Source organism: Canis aureus, chromosome 4, assembly GCF_053574225.1.
Source record: "Canis aureus isolate CA01 chromosome 4, VMU_Caureus_v.1.0, whole genome shotgun sequence".
Taxonomy (NCBI): Eukaryota; Metazoa; Chordata; class Mammalia; order Carnivora; family Canidae; genus Canis; species Canis aureus.
The window spans coordinates 76,489,388-76,516,377 of NC_135614.1; the positions used below are offsets into that span (position 1 = coordinate 76,489,388).

General features: G+C 36.9%; 1 protein-coding gene, 1 long non-coding RNA gene and 1 pseudogene across 21 annotated transcripts in view; 2 read left to right on the forward strand and 1 right to left on the reverse strand.

Annotated features, from left to right (window-relative positions):
- Positions 1 to 26,990, forward strand: part of LOC144313027 (uncharacterized) — a 196,180-nt gene that overhangs the window by 48,020 nt on the left and 121,170 nt on the right. For 14 of the 20 annotated variants that reach the window (XM_077896309.1, XM_077896315.1, XM_077896316.1 and 11 more), the window contains exon 2: positions 15,696 to 15,831. The exons of the other annotated variants lie outside the window; for them this stretch is intronic. The gene's annotated coding sequence lies outside the window, so the exon portion shown is untranslated. The remainder of the gene's footprint in view (positions 1 to 15,695; positions 15,832 to 26,990) is intronic. 20 annotated transcript variants of the gene reach the window in all.
- The window catches only part of LOC144313028 (uncharacterized), a 129,057-nt gene that overhangs the window by 47,940 nt on the left and 54,127 nt on the right, over positions 1 to 26,990 (reverse strand). The gene's annotated exons all lie outside the window — the stretch shown is intronic.
- On the forward strand, positions 6,470 to 7,713 carry LOC144311951 (L-lactate dehydrogenase B chain-like; annotated as a pseudogene).

Below are 26,990 nucleotides of genomic sequence, written 5' to 3' on the forward strand. Positions count from 1 at the left end.
AAGATACTAGCCAATAGGATCCAATAGTATGTTAAGATTATTCACCATGACCAAGTGGGATTTATCCCCAGGATGCAAGGCTGGTTCAATACTCGTAAAGCAATCAGTGTGATAGATCACATCAACAAGAGAAAAAACAAGAACCATATGATCCTCTCAATAGATGCAGAGAAAGCATTTGACAAAATACAGCATCCATTCCTGATCAAAACTCTTCAGAGTATAGGGATAGAGGCAACATTCCTCAGCATCTTAAAAGCCATCTACGAAAAGCCCACAGCAAATATCATTCTCAATGGGGAAACACTGGGAGCCTTTCCCCTAAGATCAAGAGCACGACTGGGATGTCCACTCTCACCACTGCTATTCAACATATTACTAGAAGTCCTAACCTCAGCAATCAGGCAACAAAAAGAAATAAAAGGCATTCAGATTGGTAAAGAAGAAGTCAAACTCTCCCTCTTTGCAGATGACATGATACTGTACATAGAAAACCTAAAAGACTCCACCCCAAGATTGCTAGAAGTCCTAAAGCAATTTGGCAGTATGGCGGAATACAAAATCAATGCCCATAAATCAGTGGCATTTCTATACACTAACAATGAGACTGAAGAAAGAGAAATTCAATCCCATTTACAATTGCACCCAAAAGCATAAGATACCTAGGAATAAACCTAACCAAAGAGGTAAAGGATCTATTCCCTAAAAGCTACAGAATGCTTCTGAAAGAAATGGAGGAAGACACAAAGAGATGGAAAAATATTCTATGCTCATGGATTGGAAGAATTAATATTGTGAAAATGTCAATGCTACCCAGGGCAATTTACACGTTTAATGCAATCCCTATCAAAATACCATGGATTTTCTTCAAGGAGTTGGAACAAATAATCTTAAGATTTGTATGGAATCAGAAAAGACCCCGAAAAGCCAGGGGAATATTGAAAAAGAAAGCCAGAGCTGGGGGCATCACAATGCCATATTTCAAGTTGTACTGCAAAGCTGTGGTCATCAAGACAGTGTGGTCCTGGCACAAAAACAGACACATAGATCAATGGGACAGAATAGAGAACGCAGAATTGGGCCCTCAACTCTATGATTACTAATATTCGACAATGCAGGAAAGACTATCCACTGGAAAAAGGACAGTCTCTTCAATAAATGGTGCTGGGAAAATTGGACAGCCACGTGCTGTCCAATGAAACCAGACCATTCTCTTACACCATACAAAAAGATAAGCTCAAAATGGATGAAAGATCTCAATGTGAGACAAGAATCCATCAAAATCCTAGAGGAGAACACAGGCAACACCCTTTATGAACTTGGCCACAGCAACTTCTTGCAAGATACCTCTGTGAAGGCAAGGGAAACAAAAGCAAAAATGAACTATTGGGAGTTAATCAAGCTGAAAAGCTTCTTCACAGCAAAAGAAACAGTCAACAAAACTAAAAGTCAACCTACAGAATGGGAGAAGATATTTGCAAATGACATATCAGATAAAGGGCTAGTATTGAAGATCTATAAAGAACTTATTAAACTCAACATCAATGAGACAAAAAAATCCAATCATGAAATGGGCAAAAGACATGAACAGAAATTTTACCAAAGAAGACATAGACGTGGCCAACAAGCACTTGAGAAAATGTTCCGCATACTTGCCATCAGGGAAATGCAAATCAAAACCACAATGAGATCCCACCTCACACCAGTGAGAATGGTGAAAATTAACAAGACAGAAAACAACAAATGTTGGAGAGGATGTGGAGAAAAGGGGACCCTCTTGCACTGTTGGTGGGAATGTGAACTGGTACAGCCACTCTGGAAAACTGTGGAGGTTGCTCAAAGAGTTAAAAATAGAGCTACCGTACGACCCAGCAATTGCACTGCTGGGGATTTACCCCAAAGATACAGATACAGTGAAATGCCCGGACACCTGCACCCCAGTGTTTATAGCAGCAATGTCCACAATAGCCAAACTGTGGATGGAGCCTTGGTGTCCATCGAAAGATGAATGGATAAAGAACATGTGGTCTATATACACAATGGAGTATTACTCAGCCATTAGAAATGACAAATACCCACTATTTGCCTCGACGTGGATGGAACTGGAGAGTATTATGCTGAATGAAGTAAGTCAATCGGAGAAGGACAAGCATTATATGGTTTCACTCATACAGGGAATATTAAAAATAGTGAAAAGGATTATAGGGGAAAGGAGAGAAAATGAGCAGGAAAAATCAGAGAGGGTGACAAAAAATGAGATACTCCTAACTTTGGGAAAAGAAAAGAAGTAGTGTAAGGGGAGGTGGGTGACAGGCACTGAGGGGGGCACTTGATGGGATGAGCACTGGGTGTTATATGTTGGCAAATTGAACTCCAATATAAAAAATATATTAAAAAAAAGAAGAAAATCATCCTGATATTAGACTTCTGGCCTCCAGAATTATGAGAAATAAAGTTCTATTGTTTAAGCCACCCAGTTTCCAGCATCTAGTTATAGCAACCTGAAATGAATTAGACTGCGGCTTCTACACTAGTAGAAGGGAGAGCTGGTATCATTAGTTAGGAATTACAATGCTTACTTTTAGTCAACCATGTGCTGATTCAGTCCATAAAACTATATATACAAAATAGAATTTTAAGGATTCCAACCCTTTGTAATGTCCACAGAGTGGGGCTTATAGTGTCTTCTCTTTCCTGTTTAGTTTCCACTTCCACCATGCCCCCTACCAATGGCTACTCAATGGTCTTGTTCCTTTAGTTTCTATTTTCAGAGCTTACCCTCTTCCATGGTTCTTGCTTATTTCCTAATCATTAGAAGATTTTTAAGAGAAATCCTTCTTTAGGCCCTCTTTACTCTTTATTACGTCTGCTACCTCCTAGCCTCTGCTATGGATTATATGTGATTTGTTAGTAAGGAAATATGGTATTGCCTTGTACCCCATTGGAAAGTGGATATATAACACTCCCCAGAAAAGGGGTGAAAAATAGTGGGATATGTATGGTAAAAGGGGTGGGGGAAGCCACTCCTGCCACACCCCTTTTACAGAGTGCCATGGAGAAGTTCTGAATATCTACAGAAAGTCCCACCCAAATCTTCAGCATAATACCAATAAGCACGTGTGTGTGTATGTTTGTGTGTGTTTATGTGTGTGAAAAATGCACAAAGTCAAGGAAAGGACTATCTGAAATGAGCAGTGAAAAAAGATCCCAAAAACTCCCAGAAATCAAGTCAAGGAAAATAAAAATATAAAGTATAATATTTGATATAATCTGTACTAAGTCTAGTTTTCTTGACTCTAGCATTCACTCTGGTTATCTTTCCTTTACCAAATGGTTTGGGAAAATTTTCTCCTAAAGAATGTAGGTTATTTTTATAAATGCCCCCACTAGAAGTGTACCCACTTCTAGTCCCTGTTGAGAAGAAAATATTCAAATGCCTAGGTTTTTGTTATTGTTGTTGTTAATCTTTAGGTCTGTATATTTAAAAACAAACATTTCAGCACTGGCATTGGTTTCTGGTTGGTTGGTTGGTTGATTGGTTGGTTTTTCCTCAGAGCTATCTGTTCCTTTTATGTCCTGGGAGGCCATTGCCCAGTGGGGTTGCTTTTGAAATGATAAGACATACTTTGAACTTTCCAAGGACTCACATGTTAACATATGGAATTTTTTTTGGAGGACATCTTACCACCTCCTCTTTTCTTAGAACAAACAGTTCTAAATTATCTGTTACTCTGTAAAATCTTATGAACTTCAACAAATGCAAACATATTCAATTTATGGAAAGGCTCTATTCCAATATTTTCTTTTTGCATTTTTTCTTCACAAGGAATTTTTCCCCCTGACAGCTTCTAAGATGTGAGGCACATTTAGTTCCTTGCTCAAAAAACAAACAAAACAAAATCGTATTTTATTTTTAATCTTTAGTTCAGCAGCTGACCTCTAAGACTCTGGTTAATTTATTTTTAAAAGTGCTCTTAGAACAAATGACTATAAGCATGTGAAACTTCCTAAGCCTAACTGGAGCTTTTTTTTTTTTTCAATTCTTAAAGTTAGGATATTTTAAATTACTCTTTTTCCTTAGTCTCCAGAATCCCATTCTCTCCCTTTTTCCTGAATATGGCTTTTAACTTTCTGATAGCAACAGGCCTCATAACAAGAATCTGCTTGGTCTTTCCATAAAGCTTAGAGACTAGATTCAAGACCATCTGTTTAGCAAATTTATTGCAGCAGTCCAAATCTGAAGGAAATAAAAATATCAGTTACTCTACAGATTGCTCTAAGAAGTAACCAAGAAGAAAGTTTTAAAAAGCACTTATTGTATACCTGAAACTAATATTACACTGTGTATTACTAACTGGAATTTAAATTAAAACTTTAAAAAAATAAAAAATAAGTAAAAAGCATTTTGTAAGTACTACTCCAAAGTCTAAAATATTTTTCCCTGAACTTGAAACAAATGTATATATCCCATCCCCATTCTACAGTAAGCTCTTAAAGTACTGGGATTTTTTTCCTGCTTATCTTTGTATTTCTGCAGCAGAGAGGTGTTAGGAAATATTCATTAGAGGCTTTTGTGTGGAATTAATGCAACAGAACTCATTTTATGAACCAGTGGATCTGCCTTTGCTAAAGAATAGAAATTTTGAAGAAGATTGGAAGTTTTTTTTATGTTTATCTGAGAAAAGAGAGATGTTTCTTCTACCTGCCTAACCATTCTCATATATAACAGAAATCCAATGAAGTATGATTTGAGAGTCACCCTGACCCATAAAACATCCTTCACAGATGTCTGAAAGCCTATTTAAAATTTACTTTCCTTCATTTTGAAAAAGAACATCTGAAAAAAAACCCTGCATTTATCATATTTAGTGGTAAGAAACTAGATGCTTTCCCACTAAGATCAAGCACAAGGCAAGAATGTCCACTCTTACTACTTATATTCAGAATTATACTGAAAGCACTGCCTGGTATAAGTCAGAAAGAAAATGAAAGGCATGCATATTGGGAAGAAAGAAATAAAACTGTTTTTGTTCAGAGATGACACAACTATCTATGTAGAAAATCCCCCCCCCCAAAAAAATCCCGAATCTAATAATTATAACAAGATTACAGGATACCAGTTTAATATACAAAAGCCAATTGCCTTCTTAAATACCTGCAATGAACAATTTGGAATTTGAAATGTAAATATTATTTACATTAGCACCCCCAAAAATGAAATGCTTGGGTATAAATCTAACAAAATATGTACAAGATCTATATGAGGAAAAGCACAAAACCAATAAAAGATATCAAAGATCTAAATAAATAGATATTCCATATTCATAGATAGAAAAACTCAGTATTATTAAAATACCAGTTCTTCCTAACTTGATATGTAGATTAAATGCCATTCCAGTCAGAATCCCAGCAGGTTATTTTGTGGATATGGACTGATTCAGAAGTTAAATGGAAAGGTGAAAGATCCAGAATAGTCAACACAGTATTGAAGAGCAAAGTCAGGGGACTGATACTACCCAATTTAAAGAGTTACTGTAAAGCTATGATAATTAAGATATTGTGGTATTATCAAAAGAATAGACACAGGGAACAATGCAACAGAATAGAGACCCCAGGGGGGTACCTAGAGTCAGTTGAGCATCCAACTCTGGGTTTTGGCTCAGGTCCAGGTAGTTAGTGATTTCATGGGTTGTGGGAGGGGCCCTGGGTTGGACTCCGTGTTCAGCAGGGAGCCGGCTTGAGGATTTGCTCCCTCTGCCCTTCCCCCCACTTGCACACATGCTCTCTCTCTCTCAAATAAATAAATCTTTAAAAAAAGAGAGAGCCCAGAAATAGACCTACACAGTTAGAGCGAACTGATCTTTGACAAAAGAGCAAAGGCAATTCAGTAGCGAAAAGATAGTTGTTTCAACAATGATGTGAGAATGACTAAACATCCACATTCAAGAACAGGAATCTAGATACAGACCTTACACCCTTCTCAAAAATTAACTCAAAATGGATCATAGCCCTAAATGCAATGCAAAAAAACTACAAAACAACTAGAAGATAACACGAGAGAAAAATCTAAGTAACTTTAGATTTATCAATGACTTCATATATATATATATATACAGCACCAAAGCACCATCCATGAAAGAGAAAATTGATAAGTACAAGTTCCTTAAAATTAGGTTTCTGCTCTGCAAAGACTGTGAAGAGAATGAGAAGACGAGCTATAGACTAGGAGAAAATATTTGCAAAACACATACCTGTTAAAAAAAAAAGCTAGTATCCAAAATATACAAAGAACTCTTAAAACTCAACAATAAGAAAAGAGCAAACTAATTTAGAAAAATGAGCAGAATATCTGAACATAAATTTACCAGAGAAAATATACAGATGACAACTAAGCATATAGAAAGATGCTCAGCATCATATATCATTAGGGAATTGCATATTAAAACAGTGAGATACCACTACATACCAATTAGACTAACTAAAAAGCAAAATGCTGATGATACCAAGTGCTGATAAGGATATGGAGCAACAGGAACTCTCATTTGTAACAGGAATACAAAATGCTACAGCCACTTTGGAAGACAGCTTGCAGTTTTATATAAAATGAGACACAGTAGTGCTGGAGGAGATGCACGCAGCTAACATCGTCTTCTTCCTGCGACTCTTACAGCCAGTTGTCTTGGGTACAATGGCAACTCTTAAGGAAATACTGATTGCACCAATTGCAGAAGAAGAGGCAGCGATCCCAAACAATAAGATCACTGTAGTAGGTGTTGGACAAGTTGGTATGGCACGTGCCACCAGCATTCTGGGAAAGTCTCTGGCTGATGAACTTGCCCTTGTGGATGTTTTAGAAGATAAACTCAAAGGAGAAATGATGGATCTAAAGCATAGGAGCTTATTTCTTCAGACACCTAAAATTGTGGCAGATAAAGATTACTCTGTGACTGCCAATTCTATGATTGTGGTGGTGACTGCAGGAGTCCGACAGCAGGAGGGAGAGAGCTGCCTCAATCTAGTGCAAAGGAATGTTAATGTCTTCAAATTCATTATTCCTCAGATAGTCAAGTACAGTCCTAATTGTATCATAATTGTGGTTTCCAACCCAGTGGATATTCTTACATATGTTACCTGGAAACTAAGTGGACTACCCAAGCAATGTGCGATTGGAAGTGGGTATAATCTGGATTCTGCTAGATTTCACTATTTTATGGCTGAAAAACTTGGCATTCATCCCAGCAGCTACCATGGATGAATTTGGGGAGAACATGGCGATGCAAGTGTGGCTGTGTGGAGTGGAATGAATGTGGCACGTGTTTCTTTTCAAGAACTGAATCCAGAAGTAGGAACAGACAACGAGAGTGAAAATTGGAAGGAAGTGTATAAGATGGTGGTTGAAAGTGCCTATGAAGTCATCAAGTTAAAACGATATACCAACTGGGCTATTGGAGTAAGTGTGGCTGATCTCATTGAATCCATGTTGAAAAATCTCTCCAGGATTCATTCAGTGTCAACAATGGTGAAGGGCATGTATGGTATTAAGAAGAGTCTTCCTGTGTCTTCCGTGTATCCTGAAGCTCGGGGCGTTCCAGTGTGATCAACCGGAAGCTAAAGGATGATGAGGTTGCCCAGCTCAAGAAAAGTGCAGATACCTTGTGGGATATCCAGAAGGACCTAAAAGATCTGTGACATCTGGCTTCTAGGCTGTAGAAATTTAAATTCTTTTTTTTTTTTTAATTTTTACTTATTTATGATAGTCACACAGAGAGAGAGAGAGAGAGGCAGAGACACAGGCAGAGGGAGAAGCAGGCTCCATGCATCGGGAGCCCGACGTGGGATTCGATCGTGGGATTCCAGGATCGCGCCCTGGGCCAAAGGCAGGCGCCAAACCGCTGCGCCACCCAGGGATCCCTAGGCTGTAGAAATTTAAAACCATGATGTGATTAACTGTGAGCCTTTAGTTTTTCATCCATATACATGGATCACAGTTTGCTTTTATCTTCCTAAATATGTGAATCTGGGCTTACAGAATCAAAGCCCATGTTTGGTTTAATGCTTGCAATATGAGTCTTGAGCAAATAAAATTAACTATTGTAGTGTGAAATAAAATAAAATGAGACACAGTCTTACCATATAACCCAGCAATCTCACTTCTTGACATTTACCCAAAGGAGTTGAAAAGTCATGTCCATGCAAAAACTTGATGTAAAAAAAATGTTTATAGCAGATTTATTCATAGTTCCAAACATTTTGAGGTAACCAAGGCTAATGGTGAATGGATAAACAAACTGTAGTATACTTTACAATGGAATATTATTCAGTAATAAAATGAAACCACAAAAATACATGAAAGTGTTGTATATATATTGCTAAATAAAAAAATCTGAAAAGGCTACATACCGTTTGACTCCAACTATAAGATAACCAAAAAAGACAAAAATATGGATACAGTAAAAGAATCAGGTTGCCAGGGAAGAGAGGGATGAATAGGTGGAGTTCAGGAGAATTTTAGAATGGTAAAACTATTCTGTGTGATGCTGTAATATTGGATATACAACATTATACATTTGTCAAAATCCATAGAACTCTACAACTCAAAGAGTGAACCCTAAGGTAAACTATGAATTTTATTTAATAATATATCAATATTTATTCATCAGTTGTAATAAATGTACCCCTCTAATGCTAGATGTTAATACTAGGGGAAACTGGGGTGGGAGTAAGGAGAAGAGAGATATGGAACCTGCAATTTTTCTGTAAATTTAAAACAACTCTGAAAAATAAAGCCTATTACTTAAATTTTTAAAAAATTCATTTTCCTCGATAATTCAGAGGCATTTTTAAATAATCTTCACCTATAGTGTGAAATTCCTTTGGAATTGACTAATATTTGTATATGAATGGGTGGGTCACATTAATATTCTACTCAGAAGTTTCTCTCAGGGTAGAATGAAAGTTCCAGGCTCTCTGAGACTGGGGGTTTCTGAAAGGGAAAGTAGAATTCAGAAAAAAATGCTTAAGACAACTGTCACTTTCACATTCTGGTTATCACAATACCCATGTCACAATACCCTGTCTACATGGTAGAAACATTTTCTCATTCTTCTATTTGTGACTATGTTAGTGTTTGTGAGTAGGGGAATAGATAGAGAACACAGAGATTTTCATTTGGGCAAATTACTTTAACCTCTTCCTAAAATAAAGATATTAACTGTCACTTCAGATCAAAGGGTTATTATGACAATTAAATGAGGTAATGCGTTACTGAGGTCTCAATAAAATATTAGCAATTGTTATTACTGATGCTATTTCTTGCCATTGAAATACTTTCTGATGAAATGCAGATTTTAGTATGTCTAGTCTGAGAAAGCTAAATGTAGGTTGTAGGAGGTGAAGGGATAGAGATGGGAAGGATATCTGGATGAAGTAAAGAAGGAACTAACATTTTTGATGGCAGCTATAAAATCAAGCATCATACACTTTGTTATATCAAGAATCATGGCAGCCTCAGGAATTATCCCTTTTTGTAGATGGAGAAATTAGACTCAGTAGGTAATTTCTCCATGGTACCACAACTAGTTATTGTAACTGGTAATGCTGGGGTCCAACTCAGAAATTTTTTACTTATCGTGTGTGCTTCCCTGTATGGCATATGATGCCATGTGGACTGAGAGATTAGCCTCATTAGTTATTTGGGCTACTTGAGACTGCTCCAACCATGCAGTCATACTGGTTCTTCCCATGATGGGTGCTTGATAAATATCAAATTTGTTTAACATATTTTAAAACAAATGGGAAAGTGAATGAATGGATGAATTAGGAGAACTATACCAAATTGCAGAGTATTGAACATAAATCAAAAGTGATTCTATTTTATACCATGGGTGTGTTGCTCAAAAGTTCCAGAGCTTCTAGAAATATAATCATATTTTAAACAATGTAAGGAACCTCCCCAAATGAACCTGATAGTTTTGTAAAGAGAAAATTCCTTTTGAAATAGGAATGATTACCTCATTTATCAATCACTTTTGATTTCACTGGGTTGAGCTTTTTCTCAAATAGGTTTGAGTAGAAGATTGAGTAAATAGTCTAAAAGCTTCCCTTGGAGGTCACTTCATGAAATAAGCATAAGTCAGAGCTGGGTCACCAAAATCACTTGGTGTTTCTAAAGTACTTTGTTCCCACCTTACATAGGTCTACACATTGGCTCAACTAACTAGTTCTATTTTTTTTTTTCTGATTAAGTCTGTTCTAGGCTACTGTTCACATCTTTCTCTTCAGTTCTCATAGAAAGATGAACATGTTACCTTGTATCTGAATCTAATTTTAACTTGTATTTTTGATTAGAGCTATTAATGAAAAGTAATCCTGCTGCTGAAAGTGTTTTAATTAAATTAGTCAGCAGGCACTTTTGAAGCCTATTATGTGCTAGATAATATATAGAGATGAAAAAAATACCTGTCCTTAATAAACTCATAGTATAATAAATAGGATTGTTAATTACCATTTAAAGATTATTTCTATCTTTAATGTTAATAATAACATCCACATTGTTCTGCAATAATATGGTAAAGCCTTTACATGTAAAATGCCATAGAGAAGTAAGGGAATATTCAATATGTGAAGGGGTTGCTGAGTGGAAATTTATATTTATTGAATATCAACTATGTACCAGGCCCTATGCCCACTAAATTCTTAAAACTGTTCAATGAAACGAGTAATTTTACCCCCATTCAACAGATGGGGAAAAATACCAGTGCCGGTAAAAGGCAAAACTGGGCATTCAAAACCTAGTCCTACTGACTCTTAGAGTTTTCCTCCCACCGATGCCACCATTTTCTGAAGACCTACCATGCCCCAAGCTCTGGAATAAGAAGTTTTATATGCCTAGATGGTTCATGTGATATGCCTGGATCTGACCAAACTTTAATGGTTCTTGGGGAAGTGACAGATGATAGCCTTACCTCAAGCACCAGTTGATATTAATGGGATGTACTTCTGGAGTTATATAGAGTTGTGTCTTGTTTTGTGTTTTACTGGAAGATAAAGTACAACTGGGGGCAGGTGCCTGAGAGAACAGAGCAAACTAGGACAATAGAGACAAAGAAGTAGCCTCCTTTCATCTGTTCATCTCTCCTCACTTCCACCTTGAGCCTGACTGGTTGGTCTTCAGCCAGAATTAAGATAGAAATGAAAGTCCATCTAAGAGTCAGGGCATAAACAGTGCTGATTTGGGGCTCAGATAACTAAATTGAATCCAGAATGGAGCATGCCCCATACTGTCTACCTGTAACCTGCAGAGAAGGAGGAAGCAATGCTCTTCCAGTGGATTGGCTTTCTAAAGCTACTGTAACAAATTACCACAAATTCAGTAGCTTAGAACAACAGAAATATATTCTCTAATTGTTCTGGAAACCTGAAGTTTGAGATTAGTATCACTGAGATGTTGGCAGAATAGCTTTTCCTCTGGAGGCTCTTAGGTAGGATGTGTTCCTTGCCTCTTCCAACTGCTGGTGGCTACTAGCATTCATTGGCTTATGTCTGCATCACTCCAGTCTTTAAGGCCAACATCTTCAAATCCCTCTCTGCCTCCATCTTCACATCACCTTCTCTTCTGTGTCAAATCTGCCTCTCTCTCCCTCTCATAAAAATGAATGTGATTGTGTTTAAGTCCCACCCTAATAATCTAAAATAATTTCCCCTCTCAATCACCTGATCATACTAATCAGGTCTGCAAAGACTGTTTTCAGATAAAGTAATGGTTGCAGGTTCCAGGATTTAGGATGTGGATATCTTTGGGGGGCCACTTTTCAGTTTACTACACTCAGGATCCCTGTCTTCCAAGGCAGTGGGTAAGAGCCTCATTCAGGGCCTACAGGGCATGGACTGTGCAGAGGATACTCAAACAATAGAAAAGGAGCAACCTGTACTGAGACCCTGGAAAACTGAATGTGACCCAAGGACACCTTGGTTGAGTAGATGGGTGATGAGTGATAACCTGAAGGAGCAGGTGTGAACTAAGAACCATGGCAATTTGGAAATTGTTCTTCATGTGGTTACATAGACTCTCACACCGTGGTAGAGGCTGAGACATTTGGATGAGCTGTAACCAGTATTTGATAGAGCAAAATACAAAAAGATGTGATCATAAAGCAGCTATATTTTCGTCAGTGCTTCCTTTCTCAGTAGCTAGATGGGCTAATAGCTAGTTGTTCTTTTGCAACATGAGAGAGCACTCAGGCATGGCCTGTAATTTTCTGATACCTTTTAAATATAAAAAATCCTCTGGTCAGTCTTAATGCAGTAATTAAATGCCCAGTCCAATTTTATACTTTACTTAAAGCTAAAGTTTCTCCCTTCCTCTGGTTTAGTGCTACTTCTAGCCAAGACACCTACAGGATGACAGGAGACATAACCTACCTCTATTTCCCAGCTTTACACTTTCCTTCTCCCCCACCCAGCCTTACCCCTTCATAGTAGTCAATTGTAGAGGTAGAGATAGCTAAAAGAAAGTTTTTACTGACTAGAAGAGATGCAATCTGACATTACTGCCCTCTGTCAAATTCCCAATACTGATTCTTTTTCTCATGGGCAGTTTTCTTCTGAGTTTCTCCAAGATTCTCCCACTAGGAACATCAAATGGCAATTCATAAAACACTGACAATCCGACTGACTGCTGGGGAGCGAACCCTTAGGCCCTAGGAACCCAGCAGTCACCACACACGGGGTCCATTGCCTCATCACTGGCTCTATTGGATAAGATCAAGTTAAGATGGCTCTAGGCCAACTCTCTCCCAAATGATTGCAATTAGGTCCAAGGTGAGCTCCCATGTGATCTGCCTATGCAGCCCCCAAAAAGGCAGTTTACCCTGATGCATTTCCTCTTCTCTGCCACTTCAAGCTTCTAGAAGCCAAGAAATTTACAGCTTTGAGACAAAAAACTCCATTGAAAAGGACTATCTTTGCAGTTACTGAGATACTTTCCCATAAAATCCTTTGTCCTCTTTTTCCTCTTCCTGTTCACTTGGTATTTGAAACCAGAAAGAATATAGCATGTAATTTTGACTTTCCAGGACTTGTACAAACTTATAGCCTTCACACAGTTGATCCAGAGCATGTTAGACTGACTTCAGTGAACCCCCGAACCCCTCCATCCTCTTCCTTGATGTGAAGAATTTCCCACTGCCTCAGAGGCCATATCTTTCCAACAACAAAGCTCTTCTAATAGATGTAACAGAGGTGTAGCAAAAGGCCATCTGGGACTTTGCTCCAAATCCCCTGTCTCTGTACCCTGGTAAGATTAAACTGTCCAACCTAGAAATTCTAAATCAGATCCTACAGCTTTTACCAGTTGGCCTAAAAGGCCTCCCCCTTTCTTATTTCCTTTTCTCCTGGGTAGCACCAACACATGAGAAAAACAAATCAAGTCTATTTAGAGGCCCCATGCTTTTTAGGGCACTCTTTTTTTGTTTTGTTTTTTAATATTTTATTTATTTATTCATGAGAGACACACAGAGGGAGGCAGAGACATAGGCAGGTTCCATGCAGGGAGCCCGATGTGGGACTTGATCCCAGGACTCCGGGATCATGCCATGAGCTGAAGGCAGATGCTCAACCGCTAAGCCACCCAGGCATCCTTATAGGACACACTTGATGCAAAAACTGTTCAATAACTTCAGAAACTCTGGTTCTTGGGCCATAAGTCTACTTTGTTGAAGAAATATGTTCTCTTTAGCCTTTGCTATTTTGCCTTTCCTAAAATACTGATTTCAACTTTAATTTAGCCTCATCACTGCAGAGGCAGATGGAAATATTCTGGCTTCTCTGCTAGAGAAAGTATTCAGGTTTCTTAGCAAAAATTAGCAGAGAAGTTATTTTTTCAAATACATATATATCTTATAAGGAAAGAAGAACTTCACTATTAAATAGTATGTTAAAGCTTAATCATCTGGATAACAATATATGTCATATAATACATATTTGTTGACTATTTAGGGATCTATACAAATTTCCAAAATATGTCATTTCCCTGAAAGACAAGCAACATATGGTGGAATTTAATAGTTATATGGCTTTTATGAAAAGTAATTCATTGTTTTACAGAGGTATTTTAATGGATGATAAATGATATTTGAAGTAAAACTGAATTTCTTTAAAATGAATCCTAGATAAGGAATGAAGAAACAGCAGTTAAGAAATTCAAAAATTGAGATTCAATTTTTACTTACACTTTTAAATAACTATTTATTGAGTCATACTACACTTTTATGACAAAGTACCATTTTATAAACTCTTGATTTCTAGTCAGTACTGGTAAGGAATTATAAAACTATAAATCAAAATACTTCAAAAAGTCAAATTATATTTTAGTAAAATTAATTAAAGACTGCTATAAAATAGACTTCCAATTTTGAAAACATCCATTTATAACTGATGAGAAATATGATTGTCAGTATTAAATCTTCTTATATGTGTTCTACTTGGAGGATAATAGCCAAAATGGCTTTAAGCTAATATAAATTATAGCATGAGTTTTATTTTTAGTGACAGAAAGATACAGGTTCAAATTCTAAGCTTGCCACTTTCTAAATATAACCTTGAGCAATTAACTTGGCTTGTCTGAAGACAGTTTCCTCACCATTAAAAGGGAATAATAATAATACTCCACCAAGCATTAAATGACTTACTTCCAGTGAGAGGAAGCTAAGAAAACTAACTTTCCCAAATGAACAACGAGAAAATAGTTTTTTAAAGTATTCTGTCGGGAAGCTTAGTAGAGCCAATAAGACAGTGAATAATTAAAGAGACAAAATCTCAGAAAAGAAAGAAACCCAGGGTGGGGACCTCTTTTCCCCACCAGTGTCTGCTTGTTCTGGAAGAGGGTACCTATGAGAAAGGTAGAAGCGAGCAGAACTTTCCATTGACTCACATGAAAATAATTAGAGTTCAGAGTCTCTTTGCAGCAGGGATTCTGAAAGACAGCTCCTTAGGTATAATAGTGAATCAGAAGTAGACCAGTCCTCCCAGGAACAGAAGCCTTGCTTCAAATCATCTTAATCCAAAGGTAAAAAAAGAGAAAAAAGGAGCACACACAGGTGCAACCAAATAACAGTACAATAGAATTTAGATTCAAGTTATCCGTAATTTCATTAAGTAAAAATGGACTAATTGCTACAATTAAAAGACATAGATTGACAGAGTTGCATACAATATGTGTGTATTCTGAACATTATGAGCCAAACCTAAAATACAAGAAAACCTAAAGTCTGGAATTAAAAGTCTGAAAAACAATGTACCGGGATGCCTGGGTGGCTCAGTGGTTAAGTGTCTGCCCTGGGCTCAGGGCGTGATCCCGGGGTCCTGGGATCGAGTCCCACATCAGACTCCCTGCATGGAGCCTGCTTCTCCCTCTGCCTGTGTCTCTCTGCCTCTCTCTGTGTCTCTCATGAATAAATAAATAAAATCTTTTTTAAAAAATGTACCACTCAAATACTAAACAGTGTGGTTTTAAAATAGGCCCTTGGATTCTTTGACACTACTCCCTTCAAAGGTAAAGCCTAATTCCCCTCTTCTGGAGAATAAGTTGCACTTAATGACTCACTTCTAATGAATAGAATGTGGCAGAAGTGAAAGTGTGCAATTTAGCCTAGGTCATAAAATTTGTTGTGGCTTCCTCCTTGGCCTCTCTCCCTCAGATTGCTTGCTCTGTGGGAAGCCAGCTTCGAAATCATGAGGACACTCAGGCAGCCTATTGGAGAAGTCCATGTGATGAGGAACCACAGCTTCCTGTCAACAGCCAATATGAAACCAAGGCCTGCAGTCAAAAGCCATGTGAGTGAGCCATCTTGGAAGTAGGTTGTCCCCATTCAAGCCTTCAGCCCCATTCAAGTCTCATGAAGGTGCAGCTCCACTTGATATCTTGACTGCAACCTCCTGAGACACTAAGCTGCTTCTATATCCCTGGCTCACTTTAAACTATTAGAAGCAATAAATGTTGGTTTTTAAGCTACCAAGTTTTAGGGGTACTTTGTTAGTCAGGAATAAATAACTAATATACTAACCAAAAGAAAGCTGGTAAGAACTACATTAATATGATAAAAATATATATATACTTTAAGTCAAAAAGAAATATTTTGGAAAAGCGGTGTAATTTAACAGATAATTATAATAATACATAAATTTGTATCACCTAATAATATAGCCTAAAAATGTATAAAGCAAAAATTGATGGAATTATAAAAAATAAGAAGCAGATGCACATTCACACTGGAACATTTAAAAAATATACCTCTATGTAACTGATAGAACCAGAAGACCAAAAAAAATGATATAAAAATTTTGAACAACCCAGTTAAAAATGTATGTAATTGAATACGCAACAACTGCAAGCCACACATTCTTTTCAAATACACATGGAAAATTTTCAAAATTGCTGAACCGTAAAGCAACTCAACAAATTTCAAAAGAATGGCATCACACAAAATATACTAGATGACCACAGATCAAGGCATAATAAAAAGATAACTATAAAATTCCCATAAATTTGGAAAATACAAAATATGCTTCTGGATCCCTGGGTGGCGCAGCGGTTTGGCGCCTGCCTTTGGCCCAGGGCGCGATCCTGGAGACCTGGGATTGAATCCCACGTCGGGCTCCTGGTGCATGGAGCCTGCTTCTCCCTCTGCCTGTGTCTCTGCCTCATTCTCTCTCTCTCTCTGTGACTATCACAAATAAATAAAAATTTAAAAAAATATATGCTTCTAAATAACCTCTGGATCAAAGAAAAGATCACAATGGAAGTTAGAAAATATTTTGAATTTAATGATATGAAAATATTTGTTGAATTTAACTAAAGTCATACGTTAGAGGGAAATACATAGCCTTAAGTACATATATGAGGAAGAACAAAGACTGAAAAATCAGTGATCTAAGGATCCATCTCAATAAGTTAGTAAAATAATAGCAACTTAAACTCCTCAAAAATAGAAAAAACTAATGAAAAAAGCAAAAAATGAGGGACAGAAGACTAAAATCTAATAGGATCAACAAAGTAAAAATTGATTCTTTGAAAAGACTAATGAAATTAATAAACTCTAGGGAAAGCTTATTAAGAAAAAAAGTCACAAATCAGTAATACCAGGATTGGAAAGGGTGATATATAACTACTGCTCCTATACATTTTTCAAATATAAGAGAATATTAAGTATAATCTTGCAGATTGGAATTCTGTGATCCATTCACAATGATGGTTATCTTCTTTAACTTGGCAAATGCCCACTGATGTCGTTGTGAAGTCAAAAGACATTTGGCTTCAGGATTTAATGCTCTATAAAAACCAGTAGTAAATAACTTTAATTTTATATCACAGTGAAACTTTATGGGATACAAACTCTATTGTTATAAAAAAAATTGACTCTCTAAGAAATTCACAAGACTCCCCAAATTCCACAGTCTTCACAGCCTCTTTCCACTTCCTGCTCAAACAGAAGAGAATGGCACATAGAACTATTCTTAGTGGAATTAGAAGTCACAGTGAATAATTTTTTACTTGCCCAATTCCTATGAAAAATAAAATATTTCAGTGATTTAATTTCTTACTGTAAACCTGGCCTGATCTTGAAGCAGTGCTTCCATACCACTATTATTGAACATACCATTAGGAGTTCCTTATTTTTTGTAATTGGAATTGCATGTTAAAGGGGATAAACTAAAACCACCATGTGACCCTGGCTGCTATCTCATCTGCAATTCTACACCTGAAAGTGACTACTTAAAGAATAATGTGATTACAATGGGTAGAATGCTATTTATACCCTCAACCAGAGTTATTTTAGAAACAGGACGATAGTAAGTGAATCACATGTTTTATCTTTTAGGGAAGATATGAATTCCATGTTCTCCATTTATAAAAAGAAACAGAAAAAGAAAGAATTCTTTACCTACAAAGCTTTCTGCTGAGGAATGCCTTAGCGATATTATCATTGTGATACCATTTAATAAGTGGCTTAAGAAGACCTAATATTGCAGGCAACATTGTCAAAGACCATTATAATTATCTACAGTTGGTTCTGGGTGATTATCTGGCTTTTCGCTGTCCTTTTTCCTGGCTTTTCTTCTTTCTCTTTCCAAATCCTGCTTTGGGACCATTTAACTGCTCAGTAGCACTTCTCTAAGTGAGCTGGTAGGAAATGATGGAGATGAAATTTAGGTTTTTCTATGTATACATATATTTAATTCATGGAAGATTTTTGAAGGAGAGAGCTCAGCTGTAAAGTGAGATTTGAAGAACTCTGGGGTGTTTAACATTTCCTGTCTTTATCTCATAGCAACTATGAATGCACTGATTTGACCACCTTTATTAGACCCTCCAAGCAAATTCCATATATATAGACTTTTTCTAAGTCCTAAGTCTGTAACAAAGAATTGGTCACTGCTCCAGCCCACATTTGCTCCTCCCTGTTGTCATCTCTGATGAATTCTTCTAACTTGAGGGCATACACAGTTCAAACCGACAAATACAAGAACCAAATGCTGTGCTGTAAAACTTATTTTTTCAGTTTGATCACCTGGGTGTTTGACTTGTCTTTTGCCCTCTTTGAGAGCCTTTGTTATCTGGATTCTTGGCTGGCTTCCTCTGTCCAGTGACAAGCAGTGTATGGCTTTGCTTCTCCATAATCCTCATAATCAACACTTCCATTTATAATAACAAAGTACATTCACCAACACTCTTGTGTGGAGCACTTTACTTACTTTTCAGAAATCAGAGGAAAGGTAAACAGATTCCTGCTGGATCCCATATTCAGAGCTTATCGGTAACCCAAGGAGAGAACACACTAGGACTTTCTTTTGGAAGTGTCAACGCTTTAGACATATCAGAGCAGGATTTTATCTCTATGTCCAATCTGATATAAAAATTATCTCTTGAGCTGCACATGAGTGGCTCAGTTGGTTAAGTGTCCAATCTTGACTTTGGCTCAGATTGTGATCTCAGGACTCTCAGATCAAGCCCCACATCAGCTCCACTCTGAACAAGAAACCTGCTTAAGATTCTCTCTGTCCTTCCTCTCTCCCTAATCCTTCTATAAAAAATAATTTTAATTAAATTTTAAAAATAATATTATCTCTTGGGGGTTGGTGCTTGGGTGACTGAGTTGGTGAAGGGTCTGTTTTTGCTCAGGTCATGATCCTGGGGTACTGGGATGGAGCCCTGAGTTGGGTCCCCTGGTCAGCAGGGAGCCTGCTTCTCCCTCTGCCCTTCCATCCCTCATGCTCATTCTCTCTATCTCTCAAATAAATAAATAAAATCTCTTTAAAAATTTTAAAATTATCTCTTGGAAGGAAGATATTATTCTTCCAGATGGGTTGGAAAATGGATAGAATAAGCTTTAACTCCACACCAGACCTGATATTACTTCCCTTTTGTATCATTCTGAATTAGTGTAACCCAGCTAATGTAACTAGGGTTTCTTGATATCTCTTTTGTTGAAAACAGGAAAGAAAAGGGTGCCTGTCTGGCTGATCAGAAGAGCATGTGACTCTTGATCCTGGGGTCACAAGTTTGAGTCCCACATTAGATATAGAGATTATTTAAAAAAAAAAAAAGAACTTAAAAAAAAAAAAAGAGTATGCAAACAGGAAAAAAAAGTTTTCACAATCTTACTTGAAGCAAAATTTCAATGTGAATATTCAGCCATATGAAAGGTTCCAAATTTTCCAACTTGACATTAGACTTATAGCAGTATTTTACTCCCCGCCCCCCATCTCCTGTTATCAACAAAGCAAAGAAGAAATGGGATTCCTATCAGTATATGTTGTCATGTGTTAAATCGTCCGGATAAAAAGTCTATGAACTGAAGTGTATCCTCTCAAAATTCAAATGTTGAATCCTTAACCCCCAGTGTGACTATATTTGGGAATCAGGCCTTTAAGGAGGAAATTAAGGTTACGTGATGTAAATGTTGGGACCCTAATCCAATATGACTAGTGCCCTTGTAAGAAGAGAGATACCAGGGATGCATGCACATAGAGGAAAGGCTATCTGAGAACACAGCAAAAAGGTGCTATCTGAAAGCCAAGGAAAGAGGCCTCAGGAAAAAACAAACATGTTAACACCTTGATCTTGGATATCCAGCCTCAAAAACAGTGAGAAAATAAATTTCTATTGTTTAAGCCACTTAGCCCATAGTGTTTTGTTATGGCATCCCTAGAAGACTAATACATCAGTCAAAAATATCTTCATGAAGAAAACTGAGGAAGTCAAGCCTGCAAACTTAAAAAAAAAAAAAAGATTTTTAATTTATTCATTTGAGAAAGAGAGAGAGAGGAAAAGGGAACACAAATGGGGGGAGGGTCAGAGGGAAAGGGAGAAGCAGACTCCCTGCCACAAGGAAGCTCCACATGGGGCTCGATCCCAGGATCCCAAGATCATGACCTGAACTGATCCCAAGATCAAGCACTTAACTGTTTGAGCCACCCAGTGCCCCAGTCCTTCAAACTTTTGATCAAATTTATCTTTTTTGGAATCTGTGGATTTAATTGGATTGCTTTGGACAAAAATGATTTAGTCATCTTTTAAAAATAGTAATATCAAAGCACCAATTAGCACAACTTTATTCTCTCAGAGTTCAAATAAAAAATTACCTGATTAGTGGGGTAATTTTTTATGATTCAACACTATGCTAGCTATCTGGTGGAATTTGGGGCATATGATTTCAATTAGAAACATCTAAAGAAAGAAATTCACCAATATCATAACTTTGGTTGTATTATGTTGGCTGTTCTATGGGCTATAGCTTTCTCCTTCTTATCCATATCTCCCAAATTTTCTTCAGTGTTCTAGTATTTCCTTTATAGTGGAAAACTAAAATATAGTGGGCTTGAAAACATTACATGTATGTATGTAATTTTTATTTACATAGTATTTTTAAGCCAATTACACTTTTCATGCTTTACATATTTTGTATATTTATATTATAGATATAGATGGAAACAGTGTGCTATAATGCTATCCCTCAGTTTATCTAGAGGGTTAGGAATAGCCACTTGGGGAAGGATTATGAAAGAAGAAAAAAATAACTGTGGCAGCAATGACATGAGAAAAAACTATGACAAAAGAGAATAGAGCATGTTTGGACAAATGTGCAGTTTGTTGTGCCACTAGTGTGGTGAGGATACATGTATTGTGTAAATTAAGGCTGGATAGACTAGAAACTGATGACTGAAAATCATAAATGCCATGTTAAGGAGTTTGAACTTTATTCAGCAACAGTGGAATACATAAATGATGGCATGGGTGGTGGTGTGAAGGCTTACTGACTGGAGCTTGGGAGACAAAAGCTATAAAATAGTCCTTGACAGAGATGCTGTAGGTCTTGAGGACAGAGGGAATAGAGAAAAGAGGATAAAAAAAAAAAATGACATTGCATACAGGGAATGGGTGGGACTTAGAAGTATGTTGGATATGATGAAGAAAGAAAATCACAAAGTCATGATGTTGAGAAGGTCCCAGTTCAAAAGATTGTAAGAGCAGTAGCTCTGTAATGCAATATAGGGAACCCAGGGGGAAGAATAGTAAGTTTTGGTTTGGATAAATGATGAATTAATGTTGATCTCTTATGGAAATGTCCAAATGCTATTTGAGAACACAAGGTAGGAGCTTAGGAGCAAACTGCAAGAAAATGGTTCTCCTTTCTAGGAATGAAAGTATAAACATATCATAAGAAAGAACCAAGGATGAGCCTTTGAGAAGCCCCTCAGTTATGGGGCTGGATGTAGAAGAAAGCAAGCAGCCATGGGGGCTGAGGGATAAAAAAGCAGAAATAGTGCAGCTAGATGAAAGAAGAATATGATTATACAGAAGGTGTTGATAAAGGCTTGTCATATGCTTGCTATAGCATGAACATACTTGCTGGTTTGGCCTAACTGAATAAACAGGCTTCAATAACCAAGGAAACCATTTTACTCCCAGAATCAACAATAGGATGGTGCCTTGCTGTCTAGGATAAGATGGGGCTGGCTATTCATGCTAAGACCCTTCCTTCCTGCTTCTTGACCTGTAACTTGGCCTCCCTGTAGCTGTCTTATCTTCAACTCATAGGGAACATAGTCCAGTTAAGAGGAAACTACATCTCTCTTCTCCAGGCACCTCCTCCGATTTCTATTATCTCTTATCAGCTGTAATACTATCCAAGGTTGTGATTCCAGACAGCAGAGCCTTGGACATTCTCTCTCTAAGACCAGAGGTTATCCAAACAGCCAATGGGCAAAGAGTAATACCTCACAATTAATAATAATCAAAAGCATTAACAGCTAAAATGGAGACTTCCCTGACCACTCAAGAACACAACTCTGTTGATTGATCTCACTTTAAATTTGTGACTGCTAACCTCTAATGGGCAATCCTATGACAGATGCCTTTCATTCTTTTCCCTATTCTCCTACATTACTACTAGCTAACATTTTTTTTCTTCTACTTTCAAATCTCCTACACCCCCCAACTTTCCCATAATTCTCAGAGATGACATTTGTAGAGATATTAGAAGCAATCACCATCAGCATTCCACCATCAAATACAAATTATAACTTCATTCAGCACCAAACTCTGCATTTTTTAGCTACATTGAATTTACATCATTGCTGAATCAAAATACAGTTCCTTCACCTGGATCCCAAACCCTCAATCATTTTGCTTCTGTTATTATCCCCTCTTTATTGGAACACTTCCATCAGCACAGAGACATGTTCTGATGTTTCACATTAACTTTTCAGAGTCTCAGCTCCATCAGTAAAAATTTTCTAAACACTTAGGTTCTTCCAACAACACTGTCTTTGAGTCACCCTCTTGTTCCTATTTGATTTTATTTGACACAGTACAAATGAAACCACAGTTGTGCATTTAGTCCTTGCTTTATCCAATTATTCTGTCATTAACTTATGGACAAAATGCACTTCCTAAATCTTGGCTAGCCTCTAGATAATGGTACCAATTGATGGGGAAAGACAAATAATGTCAATTCCTTATTTGTTAACAACAATTTGGAACTTAGTCACTAAAACCATCTTTATTTTAAAATGAGTGAAGCCTGGGAAAGAAGCAAAAAATTGTTGAAAGAATGAGAAAATTATACCTGAAGAATAAGGTTAAAGTACTAACCCTATTAAAAATGGGGATGTAATAAAACTGAAGAACAACTTAATGGTCTTTTAAAAGTAGGAGAATATTCAGAGGACAACAAATCTTATCAATTCCATTAATAACAAAGGCAAAAATAGGTTTTGATAAAAGCATCAGAGGCTTTATTATTTGTGATTTTTTAATAAATTTATTTTTTATTGGTGTTCAATTTGCCAACATATAGAATAACACCCAGTGCTCATCCCATCAAGTGCCCCCCCCTCAGTGCCCGTCACCAAGTCACCCCCAACCCCGCCCACCTACCCTTCTACCACCCCTAGTTCGTTTCCCAGAGTTAGGAGTCTCTCATGTTCTGTCTCCCTTTCTGATATTTCCCACTCATTTTTTCTCCTTTTCCCTTTATTCCCTGTCACTATTTTTTATATTCCCCAAATGAATGAGACCATATAATGTTTGCCTTTCTCCGATTGACTTATTTAACTCAGCATAATACCCTCCAGTTCCATCCACATTGAGGCAAATGGTGGGTATTTGTCATTTCTAATGGCTGAGTATATTCCGTTGTACACATAAACCACATCTTCTTTATCCATTCATCTTTCGATGGACACTGAGGCTCCTTCCACAGTTTGGCTATTGTGGCCATTGCTGCTATAAACATCAGGGCACAGGTGTCCCGGCATTTCACTGCATCTGTATCTTTGGGGTAAATCCCCAGCAGTGCAATTGCTGAGTCGTAGGGCAGATCTATTTTTAACTCTTTGAGGAACCTCCACACAGTTTTCCAGAGTGGCTGCACCAGTTCACATTCCCACCAACAGTGCAAGAGGGTTCCCCTTTCTCCACATCCTCTCCAACATTTGTGGTTTCCTGCCTTGTTAATTTTCACCATTCTCACTGGTGTGAGGTGGGATCTCATTGTGGTTTTGATTTATATTTCCCTGATGGCAAGTGATGCAGAGCATTTTCTCATGTGCATGTTGGCCATGTCTATGTCTTCCTCTGTGAGATTTCTCATCATGTCTTTTGCCCATTTCATGATTGGATTGTTTGTTTCTTTGCTGTTGAGTTTAAGAAGTTCTTTATAGATCTTGGAAACTAGCCCTTTATCTGATACGTCACTTGCAAATATCTTCTCCCATTCTGTAGGTTGTCTTTTAGTTTTGTTGACTGTATCTTTTGCTGTGCAAAAGCTTTTTATCTTGATTCAGTCCCAATAGTTCATTTTTGCTTTTGTTTCTCTTGCCTCCGTGGATGTATCTTGCAAGATGTTACTGTGGCCGAGTTCAAAAAGGGTGTTGCCTGTGTTCTCCTCTAGGATTTTGATGGATTCCTGTCTCACATTTAGATCTTTCACCCATTTTGAGTTTATCTTTGTGTATGGTGAAAGAGAGTGGTCTAGTTTCATTCTTCTGCACCTGGATGTCCAATTTTCCCAGCACCATTTATTGATATTATTTGTGATTGAAATGCATTACGAAATAAGTTTTAGAATCACTTTTACTAGAATAGATATGTTCATGTAAAATGTAACTGCCTCATTTAGGAAGGATTCAGGAATGGCTGTTCTTGAAGTCAGTGGAAAGTAATAAATTACCTCTACAAGACTCTTTTACTGAAATGGGTCTTACTAATTCTGAAATGTTTTGTACTGCCATATCATGGTTATTTTTTCTTTAGTCAAATAAAAATTTATGTTTCCTCAAGCTATGATAAAGAGTTTCAGAAACCTGGTAACAGAAATGTAATAGAAGTACTTCCACTTTGCAAACCTTTCCGTGTTCTTTACTTTCTTAAATGAGTAAAACCTTCTGTAAATGCTGTGATATATACCACAAAGCCCTCTGGGACTTGTGTTTGTTGGTTCATTTTTTGTTTTTTGGAGTTTTTTGCCTCTTTTTTTCTGTCTCTCTTCTTTTATAAGACAATGTGGTAAACACCATCAGTATATAACTATTTTTAACATTTAGAAAACTACAAATGTTCTTCAACACAATAACCAGCAAAGAAATTGAATCAGCAATCAAAAAACTCCCAATAAACAAAAGTCCAGAACCAGATGGAGTCACAGGTGAATTCTGCCAAACATTTAAAGAAGAGTTAATACCTATTCTTCTAAAACTATTTCAAAAAATAGAAAAGGAAGAAAAACTTCCAAATTCATTCTATGAAACAAGCATTTCCCTGTGTGCCAAAACTGGATAAGACACCACTAAAAAAGAGAAATACAGGCCAATATCCCTGATGAACATAGATGCCAAAACCCTCAACAAAATACTAGCAACCTGATACAACAATTCATTTAAAAAAAACATTCACCATAATCAAATGGGTTTATTCCTGGGTTGCAAGGATGGTTCAGTATCCACCAATCAGTGTGATATTTCATATCAAAAAGTGAAAGGATAAGAATAATATGATCATTTCAATAAATACAGAAAAAGTATTTGATAAAGTACAACACCCATTCATGATAAAAATTCTCAACAAAGTAGGGAATATAGGGAACATAGCTCAACATAATAAAGACCATATATGATAAACACACAGCTAACATCATCCTTAATGGAGAAAAACAGAGAGCTTTTCCCCTAAGGTCAGGGAAAGACAAGGGTATCCACTATTTCCACTTTTATTCAACATATTACTGGAGGTCCTAGCCATAGCCACCAGACAATAAAAAGAAATAAAAGGCATTCAAATTGGCAATAAAGAAGTAAAACTTTCACTATTTGGAGATGATATAAAACTCTATATAGAAAACCTGAAAGACTCCACCAAGAAAACTACTAGAGCTGGGAAAGAAATTTAGAAAAGTCACAGGATACAAAATCAATGTATAGAAATCTGTTGCATTTCCATACACCAATAATAAGCAGCAAAAAAAGATATTAAGAAAATATTCCCTTTTACAATTGCATCAGAAATAAGATACCTAGGACTAAACCTAACCAAAGAGGAGAAACACCTGTACTCTGAAAACTATAAAACAATGATGAAAGAAATTGAAGACAATGCAAAAAAAAATGGGAAGACTTCCATGCTCACAGATTGGAAGGACAAATATTGTTAAAACGTCTATACTATTCAAAGCAATCTTAATGCAATCCCTATCAAAATACCAACAGCATTCTTCACAGAACTAGAACAAACAGTGCTAAAATTTGTAAGGAACCACAGATAAATGAAAATATGTTCAACATCATATGTTACCATCAGGTAGATGCAAATCAAAACTACCACACCTGTCAGAATTATTAAAATCAACAACACAGGAAACAAGTGTTGGGGAGGATGTGGAGAAAAAGAAACCCTCATGACACTGTTGGTGGGAATGTGAACTGGTGCAGCTACTGTGGAAAACAGTATAGAAGTTTCTCCATAAGTTAAGAATAGATCTACCTTATGATACAACACTCACATTACTGGGTATTTGCCCAAAGAATACAATAACACTAATTCAAAGGGATACATGCACCCCTATGTTTATTACAACATTATAACATTATTTACAATATACTTGCTATTCTATATATATACTTACTGTATATATACTTTATATATATATATATATATTCTATATATATACTTTATATATATATATTCCACTATATATAATGGAATTTTATCTGGTCACAAAAGATAATGAAATCTTGCCATTTGCAATGACATGGATGGAACTAGAGAGTATAATACTAAACAAAATAAGTCAGGCAAAGAAAGACAAACACCATATGGTTTTACTCATATGTGGAATTTAGGAAACAAAGCAAATGATCAAAGGGGGGAAAAGGGAAAGAGACAAATCAAGAAACAGACTTTAATTATAGAGAACAGATGATTATCAGAGAGGAGG